Source organism: Equus caballus, chromosome 10, assembly GCF_041296265.1.
Source record: "Equus caballus isolate H_3958 breed thoroughbred chromosome 10, TB-T2T, whole genome shotgun sequence".
Taxonomy (NCBI): Eukaryota; Metazoa; Chordata; class Mammalia; order Perissodactyla; family Equidae; genus Equus; species Equus caballus.
Window position 1 is genome coordinate 27,351,341 of NC_091693.1, and position 14,302 is coordinate 27,365,642.

Genomic DNA, 14,302 nt, shown 5'->3' on the forward strand with positions numbered 1-14,302 from the left:
AACAATGTATTCTATCTGCATATGTTATGTGTATGTGTGTGTATATATGCTTATTATGCTTTTACATAAGTAGGATGAATGACCTCAATGGTACAAGTGACTGGAGGGAGGAATTGGGGTAATTTTGTTAGTATAAGGTACTCACACTACCCAGGAGGTGGTATAGTGTTATTTCAAAGTGGACTTGGATTGTCAATGTTGATTGCAAACTCTAGGACAAAAACTAAGGGAAGTAAAAAGTGAGGCATAACTGATATGCTAAGAAATGAGAGAAAATGAAATCATATAAAATGCTCAGTTAAAACCACACACAACAGGTGCTGGCCCTATGGCCGAGTGGTTAAGTTCGCACACTCCACTTCAACAGCCCTGGGTTTGGCCAGTTTGGATCCTGGGCATGGACATGGCACCACTCAGGCCATGCTGAGGTGGCGTCCCACATGCCACAACTAGAGGGATCCACAACTAAAAATATACAACTATATACCATGGGGCTTTGGGGAGAAAAAGGAAAAATAAAATCTTTAAAAAATATACAAAACCACACGGAACAGATAAAGAGTGGAAGACAAAAATTGGAACAAAATGGAAATTAGTAACAAACATGGTAGCTATTATTTCAACTGAATCAATAATCTCTTTGAATGGCAGAAGACTAATTCAAAGACCAATTCTAAGAGATTTTCAGACTGAGTCAAAAACCAAGATTCTGCTATAGGTTGTCTACAGAAACTGTGGGATGATACGTTTGCAAGTGTTGTAAGCCTCTGAGTTTGCAGTGATTTGTTACAGGGGCATGTAAGGGCACTAGCTTATGTGCCCCCTTTTTGTTCTGCTTTTTCTCCCCAAATCCCCCCAAACCAGTGAAACCCTGGGCTGCCGAAGCAGAGCACGTGAACTTAACGACTTGGCCATGGGGCCAACTCCCCTTTGTACCCCTTTAAGCCATGTGTCCTTGAGGCTCCTTGTCTGGGCTATGCACCAGCTCTCACATTGATAACAGTCCTGGGCTTGGCCAACCCAGCGGTTTTCTCATGGGAGAGTTAACACAAAGACCCTCGAAGTCTGAGGGAACACAGAGGCTGTCCAGCAGGGCTCTGGTCCTTGGAATGCAGGTCATACTGGGATGATCTCCCATGCCAAGCATGCAGCCTTTGTTCCTCTGCCTACTTAAACAAGCTTCTCTCAGGGGGCAGTAGTGGCTACACATTTCCTGTCCAGCCGGCGCCATTGGACCTTCCTTATAAGTAACTCCCAGTAAAGCCATATGTCTCATTCCCTGTCTCTGGATCTTTTCTTTGGTCTCTCAACAACCTATCCCACACTCCTCACCGAGCTGGGCATATGGCTGGTGAGCCAGCCGGGAGACTGAGAAAAACCCCATGAGCACCAAGACTATGGGGGATGGGAAAGGGAAATCTGTGGGGGTAACCCCGGCTTGGCTGATATCCTCCCTGTGGGGCCCGGTTGCCACAATCTTTGATGGATGGGGCCCACCTTGTGAGTATTGGAACGCCCTGAAAACATCAAACGTCAACGCCTAGGGGTAAGTCTTGGGTGTGAGAAAAGCCCAGGCTGTTGCTACGCCTGTGGGGTAGCCCCTCCTCACCGTGGGATGGCTAGCAATGAAGGCAGGGGAAGTCCTGGGCGTGATAAATGATGAGAAAGCCCATATTTCTAGAAAGTCTGTATACAGGGAAAGTAAAACGTATGTTTTCAGTAAAGAAGGTATAAAGAATAAAGATATTTTTCTTTGTTTTTTTAAGAAAGATAAATTTGTCCTAAAGTACTATGAAAGAAAACAAGAGAAGGCATGAGACAAATTCTGAATATAAAAAGTGCCAGAAGGTTTGTGGAAGTAAAACCCTGAGGAGTTTTGTGTGTGGTCAGTTTGGCTGAGATTAAAATGAATGAGTTTCAATTTATCAAAAGTAAGGCAGTCACAAGAAGCGCCGCTGCCTCTGCTCGGCCTCTGGTGCGTGGGTGCTGGCAGGGCCAGGGCAGGCCCTGCGGCGCCTGGGCGCGAAGCGCCTGCGGGGCAGGGGGCGCGGGGAGTGCGTGGTCCAGCCACTGGCAGCGGGGCGGAGGCGGGGCGAAGCGGGTCCCTGAGTCCCGAGTGGCTGGTGGCCGGGACTCTCCATCCCTCCCTCCTCTGGGTGGGCAGCACCACTGAGGCTGAGCAAAGCGCGGAGGGAGAGAGCACTCTGTGTGGTGGCTGCCGCAGCCCCGGGGAGCAGAAAACACCCCTGCGGGGAAAAGTGATAAACAACCAAAAGCTGTTCTGGTGGCTTTAACAGCGCCCCCAGTGACAGCCTGAGAACACCCTAGTCCCCTCCACTAGAGGGAAGGCCAAGGGACATTGACCCATCCCTGCAGTGCCTTGCAGGTGGCTCGGGTATGGGGGACCGGAGGCCACATGACATAACAACGTGTTGGTCTACAGAAACAGAAGGCATTTCGTCGGGGGTGGAAATGAGTAAAATGGCTTCCGGCGCTTCTCACCCCAGCCTGCGGCAATGGTTCTATAGCACCGCAGGTGCACAAAGCCCCCTGATGTTGCCTTGTTTCATTATATTGATGATGTCGTGTTAACCTCCCAGTCTTTTCCAGACCTTCAAGAAGCCTCCCGCTCCCTCGTCACCCACCTACACCAGGGAAGATGGGTGGTGAACGACAACAGAGTACAAGGGTCTGGGTTGTCTGTCAAATATCTGGGTGTTGTCTGGTCCGGTAAGACAAAAGTGGTTCCTGCTACTGTCATAGATAAGATCCAGGCTGTCTATCCTCTTTGTAAGTTGGTGCAAAAGGGACTGGCAGACCACCGGGCCTTCACCCAAGCCAAAATAGCAGTGAAACAAATCAAGTCCTTGGATGTTTGTCACAAGGACAACCGTGTGAATTGGACGTTTCTGGTTACCCAGAGGGGTTCGGATGGAATCTCTGACAGAGGCAAGGTAATAAATGAGTGCCCGGTGGCTTCTGGTCTCAATTGTGGAAGCGGGCTCACCCTGTGGATGGCACAATGGACATGACAGTGGACTATTAATGGTCACCTGCTGTGGGGGATAGAGCTCCAGGATGATATTTGGCAGCAGGTCCAGGGAATGACAATAGCAGTGTACCATGTGTCTGTATCTCAGGCGACAACGCTGCCAGGAAACCAACAAGCAGACGAGTTGGCTCCGGATCCATCTCCTGAAAGAAATACCAGCCGAGAGAGTGGCAGAGTGGCTACACAAGAAGACTCTACACAAAGGACAAAGGACCCTATAGGCTACTGCCAAGGCTTTGGGCCTCTCCCTGTCCTACGCTGATGTGGTGCAGGTCTGTCAGGTGTGCCCTTCTTGTTCCTTGCAGAAACCCTAGGCCATTCCCCTGAACACAAGCCAAATTGCTAGCGGCAACCAGCCTTCTCAACACTGGCAGGTGGCCTACATTGGGCCCTTGCCTCTCTCTGATGGCTGCAGGTATGCCCTCACTTGTGTGGATACGTATACAGGACAGCTACAGGTATACCCCAGCAAGAGGGCCACACAGAAGACCACCATAAGTGGCCTGGGATACCTCTGTGCTGGGTACGGTGTTCCCACAAACATCGACAGTGACCAAGGTATGCATTTTACTGGCCACCAGGTACAGACATGGGCTGATCAAATGGACATATATTGGCATTTTCACCTGCCATACAACCCCACGGCTGCAGGGCTGGTGGAACAAATGGATGGCTTCTGAAACAGCTGAAGACAGAAGACAGGACCCTAGCCCACTGGACAAGAGGCCTGACAACTGCAATACGTCAACTGAGTGAACGTGAGAGGCGCACCTGACCCACTGCATATCAAATGTTGACACAAGGACCTGATATGCCAGACATCTACAGACAAGGGCTAATCAAGGAGAGACACTACAACCACAGGTTGGCATTCAGAACAACTTGATTTTGCCTCTGCCACAAGAACTCCCTACCGGGATCCACATGGTCACTTCGCCCTGGGACTGGGAGCTGGGGCCTGGCTGGTGGGGTCTCTTAGCCCCTTGGGGAACAGGCTTAGAAGAAGATATCATAGTAACACCCTTCATTGTGGAGAAGCCATCTAAAACCTCCAAACTTACTAATCGAAGGCCTCCAATTCCCCAAGGTACGTTCATCCTTTCTTTCTGGTAGGTTGTTGTTCCTCCCTTCTCCTATATCTGTGTCCCTGCAGTGCCCACACCAACTGGACAAGCAGTGTGGTATTGCCAGCCTGGTCTGGAACCACAGACCAGTACCATACTGACTTAAGACACTGCAACTGTGTATGTCTTGCTGGACGGTCATGACCTCCCCCTTATAGTCTCATCTAAACATCTTACTTTTCGTTCTTAGGACGTCTGCCAACCTTTTCGCTGCTTGGGCACACACTGTTGCTGGTGTACAAAATCACTCCAACTGCTTGGTGTGCAGTGAGCTGCCTCTCTCTTCAACCACAGGGTTACCATGGCGTTCCTGAGCTCCAACACCTCTGACTGGAGAGCCCGGCGAGAGTGGAAGAGCATCGTCCACTTTCCCACTTCTACTCCCCTCCCACCAAGAAACCTGTCCTTGCCCTCTTATGCTACTTCTTGAAAGTATATCTTCCAGCTTGTTCATGAGCAGGTAAATATAACCCCAAAGGTGGGGTACTCTGTTCTTGAAGGTGTAGGATGGTTAACTGCTATACAAATAGAATTAAGAGGTTCCGTTCCCTGGTGCATTGAACGTCACAATGACTCCACACCACCAAATGAAAGCATCTCAAAAAATGCGGGGTAGACATGTAAAGCAATGTGTCACCAAACAATTATTATTACTGCTGATATATGGCTGGGAAAACAAGACAACACCATCAAAGGAGACTATGCCTCTCCTCTGGGTGATTGTGGGCTTGTGGCACTTGTGGCTGGCCCTATCTGCCTTATAACTGGACTGGCAGATGCACATGGGGGCGTCCCTACATCCCTGCATGCATCCTGTCTTCCCTTCAATAGCTTCCTTCTAATTGGGAGGCAGTCCATGCACGCCATCGTGTGCGACGCACTGCAGGGTGCTTTTACCCCCTTGCTATCTTCTCCCCACAGGCTGCAGTTATTGATATAGAATGGCAGGTGTTTGCCCTAGCCCAACATGTGGTAAAAGTCCTCAATGATACGAGACATGCAATAACTCTACTAAATGAAGAAACCTCCCAAATGAGACAAGTAGTGTTACAAAATAGAATGGCTTTGGACATACTTACTGCAGCCCAAGGGGGAACCTGTCCCCTGATCAAAGTAGAATGCTGTGTATTTATCCCTGATTATGCCCACAATGTTTCCTCTGCAGTGGCCTCCTTATTTGCTCATGTACAGGCTATTGACAACCTGTTCACTGACTCCATATCTGCCTGGATACAATCCCTCCCCTCCACCTGGTGACGTGTTTTCTTTGGTGTCCTTGCCTTTTAACTACTTCTTTTATTTTCATGTTGTGCTCTCTATTGCCGTTGTGATCTCTGGCTGCAGTGCTCCTCTGTGTCTCGCTCAAGGGAAGCTGCAGAAGACTGGCACAATAAGATTGTAAGGGCCATTCGGACACATGGAGGGCAGAGTATAGGGGCACTAGCACACGTGCCCTTTAAACCATGTGTCCTTGAGGCTCCTTGTCTGGGCTATGGCTCAGTACTAATGATGATAACAGTCCTGGGCTTGGCTAACCCAGCTGTTTTCTCATGAGAGAGTCAGAACAAAGACCCTCGCAGTCTGAGGGAACACAGAGGCCCTCCAGGAGGGCTCTGGTCCTTGGAATGCAGGTCATACGGGGATGATCCCCCTTGACAGGCATGCGGCCTTTGTTCCTCTGCCTACGTAAGCAAGCTTCTCTCAGGGGGCATTAGTGTGTGCACATTTCCTGTCCAGCCGGTGCCACTGGACCTTCCCTATAAGTAACTCCCCAGTAAACCTATATGTCTTGTTCCCTGTCTCCAGGTCTTTTCTTTGGTCTCTCGACAACCTGTCCCACACTCCTCACCCAGTTTGGCATGTGGCAGAACAGGGCAATAGATAATGAATAGTGGGATAAACATGGAAAGAAATGAAATAACTGAGAAAGACAAAGTTAGAGCAAGCCAGCGAGTGCTCACTTTATGAAGGTTCTGACTGTGAGTGACCCCATGGGGTCAGTGTGGGTAAGGAAACTGCTTTATCTACTGTGACTTCATTGCTTGACAGCATCCATTAGCTGTCATCAGGCAAAGGTATAATTTTCTATTGAGATTTCCTCTTAAAATTATTCAGGTATGCCTGGGTTAGAAATGACCTTAGGAGGGGCTGGCCCCTGTGGCATAGTGGTTAAGTTCAGTGTGTTCCACTTCAGTGGCCTGGGTTTGTGGTTTTGGATCCTGGGCACAGCCCTACACCACTGTCAGCCACACTGTGGCAGTGACCCATACATAAAGTAGAGGGAGACTGGCACAGCTCTTAGCTCAGGGCTTATCTCCTCAGCAAAAAAAAAAGGAAAAAAAGAAAAACCAGAAATGGCCTTAGGAGCCAGGCCTGGTGGCCTAGTGGTTAAAGTTCAGCACTTACCACTTTGGCAGCCTGGGTTTGATTCCTGATCACGGAACCACACCACCCGTCTGTCAGTTACCATACTGTGGCAGTGGCTCACATAGAAGAACTAGAAAGACTTACAACTAGGACATACAACTATATATTGGGGCTTTGGGGAAGGGAAAAAGAAAAAAGGACCTTAGGACTACAGAGGGCAAAAGTTAGTTGGTGACCTATTTAGCTAATTGGAAAGCATGCAAGTCATTCTGGTTTAACAAAACTTGCCCTTGACCTGATTGTGAAGACTTTGTGAATGGAGGTATGGGAAGGGTAGGGCTGCATCACAGCCTGTTGCATGAGCTTAAGCCGAATAACTGTTGCACAGAGTGTATGCAAGTTTATAAATATGAAGCCTAACACAAGAATAATATGAGGGTATGGAAATGAACAGGCTTTTAAATGTCATCATTGGCCTAGAAACAGACATGTAGATCAATGGGACAGAATAGAGAGCCCGGAAATAAACCCATGTGAATATAGTTAATTTATTTATGAAAAGAAAAAGTCAAGAAGACACAATGGGGAAAGGATAGTCTCTTCAACAAGTGGTGTTTGGAAAACTGGACACCTATCTTACACCATAGACAAAAATCAACTCAAAATGGATGAAAGACTTGGACTTATATAAGACCTGAAACCATAATACTCTTTGAAGAAAATATAGGGGATAAGCTCCTTGCCGTTGGTCTTGGTAACAAATAGAAGAACAAATAAAAAATAAACAAATGGGACTACATCGAACTAAAAAGCTTCTGCACAGCAAAGGAATCCAGCAACAAAATGAAAAGGCAACCTACCAAATGGGAAAGAATATTTGCAAATGGTTTACCTGATAAAAGGTTAATATCCAAAATATATAAAGAACTTATACAACTCAATAGAAAAGAATAATATTTAAAAATGGGGAGAGGAACCAAATAGACTTTTATCCAAAGAAAATGGACAAATGGCCAACAGGCACATCAAAAAGGGCTCACATCACTAAATATCAGGATATGCAAATCAAAACCACAGTGAGATAGCACCTCACACCTGTTAGAATGGCTACCGTCAAAAAGACAAGAGATAAGAAGTGTTAGCAAGGATGTAGAGAAAAAGAAACCCCTGTGCACTGTTAGTGGGAATGTAAACGGGTGCAGCCCATGGAAAAGTGTAGGGAGGTTCCTCAAAAAATTAAAAGTAGAACTCCGTACTACCCAGAAATTCCAATTATGGGTATAATTCCGAGGGAAATGAACATAGGATATTGAAGCGATATCTGCATTTCCATGTTCATTGCAGCATTAGTCATAATACCCAAGATATGGAAACAACCTAAGTGTCCGTCAATGGATGATGGACAAAGAAAATGTGGTATATATATATAATGCAATATTATTCAGCCATGTGAAAGAAGGAAATCTTGCCAATTGTGACAACATCGATGGCTGTTGAGGACATTATGCTAAGTGAAATAAGCAACACAGAGAAAGACAAATGCTACATGGTATCATATGTAGATTCTTTAAAAAATAATAAAGTTAGGTAGGTGAAAGGGATAAAGGGGCACATACGTATGGTGATGGATAAAAATTAGACTATTGGTGAGCATGATGCAGTCTATACAGAAACTGATAAACAATAATGTACACCTGAAATTACATGATGTTATAAACCATTATGACCTCAATTTAAAAAAAAGTCAAAGTCATAGAAACAGAGACCATAAAAATGATCCCAGGGGGTTTGGGAGTGTGGGAAATAGGGGAAGTGGGTGAAAGGGCCAAACTTTCAGCTATAACAGGACCAAGGTCGGAGGATCTAATGTAAGAAGCAGTGAGTATAGCTGATAACACTGTATTGTAAAATGGAAATTTGCTAAGGGAATAGAACTTAAATGTTCTCACACAAAAAAAAGATAAATAGGTGATGGATGTGTTAACTTGTTGTGGGAATCCTTTTATGATGTACACAGGTATCAAATCACCAGCATATCATGTGCACTCTAATATCAGAGAATTTTATGTCAATTTTAACTCAATGCTTAGATTGAAAAATAAAATAAAATAAAAATTTTAATGTAAATACAATAAAAACGTTAAAAAAGTCAAATCCCCTGACATGCCTTTCTTGATCAAATTAAAAAATATCAAATCTATTTCATACTTCCTATTTTTAAATAATCTCCAAGAGAAAATCCCAAACCCTGACAGACTTACAGAAAGAGGGTTCCATGAATCAGTCAGTGAAGGGATGTATCCAAACTTATTCGGAATCTTTCAGAGATTCCTGTTCCCCAGCTCATTGTACGGTGCTAGAAGAGCGTTGTTGTAAAACTTGTTAATTATTTTCAACTATGCTTACAGACTGTAATACAAGTTGAAAGCATCTCAGGATTTCAAGAGTGGTTTATTATTGGAAATACATTAATAGCACTCAACATATTAACTGTAAAAAAGTCACGTGACTAAAAAAAAAGAAAAAGTAAAATACAAAGCCATTCACAATAGAAACACCAGACCATGCATAGGAAGATACACCCTTAACTAGTTGAAGTTTATCGATGAAAACACTACAATAAACCTGAATTTTCATAAGAAGATATCAGAAATTTTGTGTTTTAGATTAGCAACCAAACAAGGCTGTCATTATTAGTGCTTAAATTAAATATCATACCAGACATTCTCGCTGGGGCTATGACACAGACAAAAAAGAATTACACTAATTGGAATACCATTTATAGACCTATAATTTCTCTCAAATTGTATGATTATCTACATAGAAGATTTTCAAAAACTAATGTCATGAATATCTGGTGTAGTTATGCTGGTTCCTGAAGTTTGCCACATATAAAATAAGTATCCAAAAATAAATTACACTTCCACAAATGAGAATCATAAGGCCAAAAAGGAAATTAAAAAGAAAATTATTTGCCTTATAACCAAAGAAAGATTACTGATACTCAGGATAAAATTAACAAAATGTTTGTGTGGTGGAGACTGCAAATTTTCTGCTAACGTTGCTTCTCCCCTTCCTGGGCCTGAGCCTGCCCACTCACATTCCCGTCTTTCCTTCTGGCTGGGTTGTGAGATTTCCACTGTGGGTGGAGTAGGATCAAAGGGAACATGCCTGTACCCATCCCTGGATCTCAGGGTGTTGGCCTGGCCTCCCCCACACTCTCAGCTGAAAGCCATCTGACACGCTGCCCAGCACCCTGCCCCAGAGTCCAGCCGAGCAGCAGCACCAAAATGCTTGTCAAGCGAGTGCCCTGTCTTGAAAGTGGATTCTTTATCAGCTATCAGTCTTTCCCAGCTCATGCCACTTGGACTGGCCAGAGTCATCCCAAGGCAACATCTGCAAAACACAGGAAATCCTCATTATTGGTAAACACAGAGCCAGTGAAAATTGTCACTGAACCAAGGGGTTGGGGACTCCTGTCCAGGATTAGCAATCACTAGTTCTGTGTCCTGATGTGCACAGATCACTGTTGTCGTCTAGTGTCTCCATATATGTGACTAGGAACTGGCCAACGCATAGTATTTAACCATTCATTCATCTCTTGAATAAATGTGATCACTGCCTGGCAGCTTTATTCTATACTAGTCAAATCTGGACACACACCAAATCTCCTGAAATAGGTAAATGGATAAACAAAATGTGCTATGTCCATAGAACGAGATACTACTCGGCAACAATAAGCAGTTAACTATTGCTAAATGCCACAGAATGGAGGAATCTCAGGAACATCATGCTGAGTAAAATAAGCCAAACACACGGTATGTATTCCATGTATATAGCATGTTTGAAAAGGTAACAGAAACCTATTGACAGAAATCAAATCAGTGGTCATCTGGGCTGGGGGAGACTGACAGCAGCGGGATACGAGGAATGTTGAGGGAGACGGGAAGGTTCTGTGTTTTGATTATGGTGGTGGCTGCGCAAGTGCAAACATTTATCGCAACTCAATGAACTGTGTGCTTCAAATGGGTGCACTTTATTGTTTCTAAATCTTGCTTCAATGAAGTGGGAGAAAACTCTTAGTTTGTTTAAACGGTCACCAGAACTAACAGCCTAACCTTCTCATTGTCCACAATGGGACTCAGTCACAGAGAGGGCTACCTCTGTGTGGGAGAGAGGGGAAGGGACTTGCCCAAGGTCACACAAAGTGGAAGTGTCAGGCCTGAGACCAGAATGCAGATCTCCTGACACCCAAGCAGGGTTTCTCTCACACTCCTGCCTCCCAGGTGAAGCCTGTGTCTGCCTTCCCTGAGCAAACATGGGCACATCCTCCAAAGACAGGTCCTGGGTCAGGGGCCACAGGGCATGGTTCACTCTCACCTCCAGGTGACCATAATACCTGATCTGCTGGTTGACTTGTCCAGTAGTTTGCATCGTGAGGATAAGCTTGGCCTGCCAGGGTGGGGACGGAAGGAGAGTCGCCCCCCAAGGCTGGTCTCTGCAGGGGCTGAGAGACAGAGACCCTGAGTGTCTTCAAGGAAGCCTGAGGGGCACTGAAAAGAGTCAGGAGAGTTCAGATATCCTGATTTCTCCAGGTTAGAATTTTTCTTTTCTCTTGAATTCTCAAGGAGAGAACCTCACCTGTCAGGTAAGTTCTTCATTTTCTTCAGCTCATTGGACCATGACAGGTCCCCAGAGGGAAAAGTGAGTTGTGAAAGAATTTACAAAGAGAGGGTGGGACGTCCACTTGTCCTTGGAGGAGGCTAGGAATTAGGCGAGTGAAAGAATTCATTACTTTTGCTGTTGTCTATTGTTGCAAAAAAACATGACACCAAACATTAGCGGTTTAAAATATCAAACAATGCCTTAGCTCTCATAATTTTGGGGTCAGGAAATTGAACAGGGCTCAGCTGGGTGAGCCTGCTCTTCCCCGTGGCATCAATGGCAATCACTTGGCGATACTCGGGTGCTGTGTGGGTTGGTTTAGAATGTCTGGGATGACTTCACTCACGTTGCTGTGCCTTCTCATAGATGGCTGGAAGGCTGGGCTCAGTGGGAACTTTCAACCAGGGCACTTACACATGGGTAGACTTCTTACACGGCAGCCCAGGGTGTTTCAAGAGACCCACACAGAAACTGCAAACTCTCTGTCTTGTTCTCAGAAATTAAGAAAAAAAATCCATCCACCAATTCTTTTGGTCAAGCAAGTCATCCACTTTCAGGCTGAGATGAAATAGACTCACTTTTCAGTGGGAGGAACAGCAAAGAATTTGCTGTCTTCCTTCATATGCCACAAACACCTCCTGGGAGCTCTGTGGCCACGGGGACGCTGTGATGCACGGCCCAGGGACCAGTTGGGTAGGAAGACAAACAATCATAACATGGTGCCGCAATAAGTGAGGGAGATGTGAATGTTATGGGAACAACGAGGGCAGAGCAAGGGTTAGTGAAGCCGTGGGTGATAGAGAAGGATTCTCAGCAGTAACCTGGAGGAGAGGTGAGAGGTCCTCAGGGAAGAGTCTAGGGCAGGCCCTATTTCATCACACTTGCCTTTCTCCAGCATGTGAGGTCCATGGGAGCAGAGGCTCTGTGTCTCTTCTCTCCACAGCTGCAGCCACGGAACTTCACAAGGGTGTCATTTGTTCACGAAGCGTTAGTGGGAGGAGATGAGGGGATATGAAAATGCACGCAAGTGCAGACACAGACTATTCAGGGAAGGCGAGCAGAGACAGGAGGCTGAAGGTTTCTGTGCGTGGAGAGGGTGGTAAGAGGTGAGGCTGCAGACGGAAGCTTAACACCATGTCTCACCATTTAAAAATGAATAGAATAACTCATTCACGACACTTTCAATTGAAGGTAAGATGTTCATAGTACGATATGACAGTTAAATAGGACACTATACATCTACCTACTATGGTTTAATAAGGAGTAAAATGTGCATTCAACCTGAGGAGTATTTTTCACTTGCTTGTGTGATTTTCACAGGAATGTGAGCTGCCCTGGCCACAGCCTTCCCACCCTCAGTTGAGGCCAACTTCACCCTTCCAGTTGCTGAGCCCACAAACCAGGGACCATCCTTGATTCATTCTTGCTCTCACTCCCCACATCCAGTCCTACACACGTCCTGCTGGCTCTGTCCGCACAATGTATCTGCAGTGGGACCACTTTGCACCACTGTCTCTGTGACCAGCCTGGACAGAGCCACCATCTTGTCTTCTGTGGGTTTGCTCATCGGTTGTCTGACGGTTATCCCTCTTCCTCCCCTTCTTCTCGGCAGCATATTCTCCACTCACCAGTGGTGTCTGCATTTTGGTCAAATCCTGTGATGGCTCCCATTTTACTTAGAGTTATTCAAAATTCTCATAGAAACCTGGACACCCTTACAGGTCTTTCTCCCGTGTTTTTCTCGACCTCCTCCTTACACTCTGTCTCACACCTGGTTCCATGTGCACTGGCCCTTGGCTTTGCCTGGGACATGACACTGCTGCTTCCTGGGTTGGGGTGATATACACAAGACATCTGCCTGGCTTACTCCTCCATCTTTTCTCAAGCACTGCCTGAAACAGTCACTTGTGCATGAGGGCACCCATTACTCCCAGGAGATGGTGCATCCTCCCCTGGGTCCTGCTCATCCGCTAACCCAGCTCTTTTTTTTCTTTCATGGCACTTACCATCATGTACCACATCGAAGATTTTATTTATTATTTGTTATTGTCCATCTTTCTTGACTATAATATTGGCTCAGCAGAGGCAGATCTTTGCGATTCATTTTCCCTGGTCCCTTTCAGATACCAAGAACAATGTGTGGCAGACAGTGATGCTTGACCGGTGCCTACTGAAGCTGTGAGGAAAGGTGTCTGCACTTTCTGCAAGGTCATTTCTAACCCTCAGCCATTTTGTCCTAACTGATTCTTTCCTTCTCCCTTCCAGGCTGCCATGGTACAAAGTTATCAGAATTGAAAAATAATCATATTTTGGAGGCAAAACCCTTCTGATTGGCAAAAAATGACGTGCAGCCTTCTTCTCAGCTTCCTTCTCTCCCTTCGCAGACCTCAGTGTCCCTGTCTCCCTGTCACTGTCACCTGGTCTTGTCCAGGCCCCTGAGAAGTGTTTTCTCTACCCGGTTCTCGGTCTGTCTCTCTAATTGCTTAATCATGACAAATGGTTCCTAATAGCTTTTAGTAATTTGCACATGTCACAGTTGTTTTTCTGGGAAAATTTCCACTCCCCATGCAGACACTGTCCCTGCACTTCCAGGGGAAAGGATAATGAGTCCCCAGCAGGGAGGTGACCTCATTGTTTCCCAGCCTCATCTCGGGGATAAGATGCCCCCTTTGCACTTGTGCTCATGGCGTGACCATGGTGGCTACTGTCCCAGCAAGCAACGGCATTTGGTAAGTGGGCCATCTTTTTAGACAGAGAGCCGGATTCCCAGGAAAGCAGAATGTTTCTCTAGAAACCTCCTAAGAAATACGGTGTGGACATGACTTCTCTCCCTACCCCCTTGGCTGAAACTGAACACAGAAAAAGACATGCAGGAGGGACATTTTCTGAGGGTTCATGAGACGCAGTCACTCTCACCTCCTGTCCCAGGGGGCCTGACGTCTCCCTGCACCTTGTCTGTGAGCGCCCATCTGGAATCCTCTCCCTGAGCGCAGACCCCTCCCTCTCAGCCCCTGCTCCTGCTCACAAGATGCTGCCAGTGTGCTCAGCACTTGGCTTCTGCTTACACACCTGGTGTCTGATGGCACCTGCGACA

At 46.1% G+C, this 14,302-nt stretch overlaps 1 long non-coding RNA gene across 1 annotated transcript; it reads left to right on the plus strand.

Annotated features, from left to right (window-relative positions):
* Positions 1-1,047: 1,047 nt before the first annotated feature.
* Positions 1,048-5,974, plus strand: LOC111775285 (uncharacterized). Its single transcript, XR_002810816.2, has 2 exons — positions 1,048-4,139; positions 4,367-5,974. It is a non-coding gene; the product is annotated as an uncharacterized lncRNA (long non-coding RNA).
* The last annotated feature ends 8,328 nt before the right edge of the window (positions 5,975-14,302 follow it).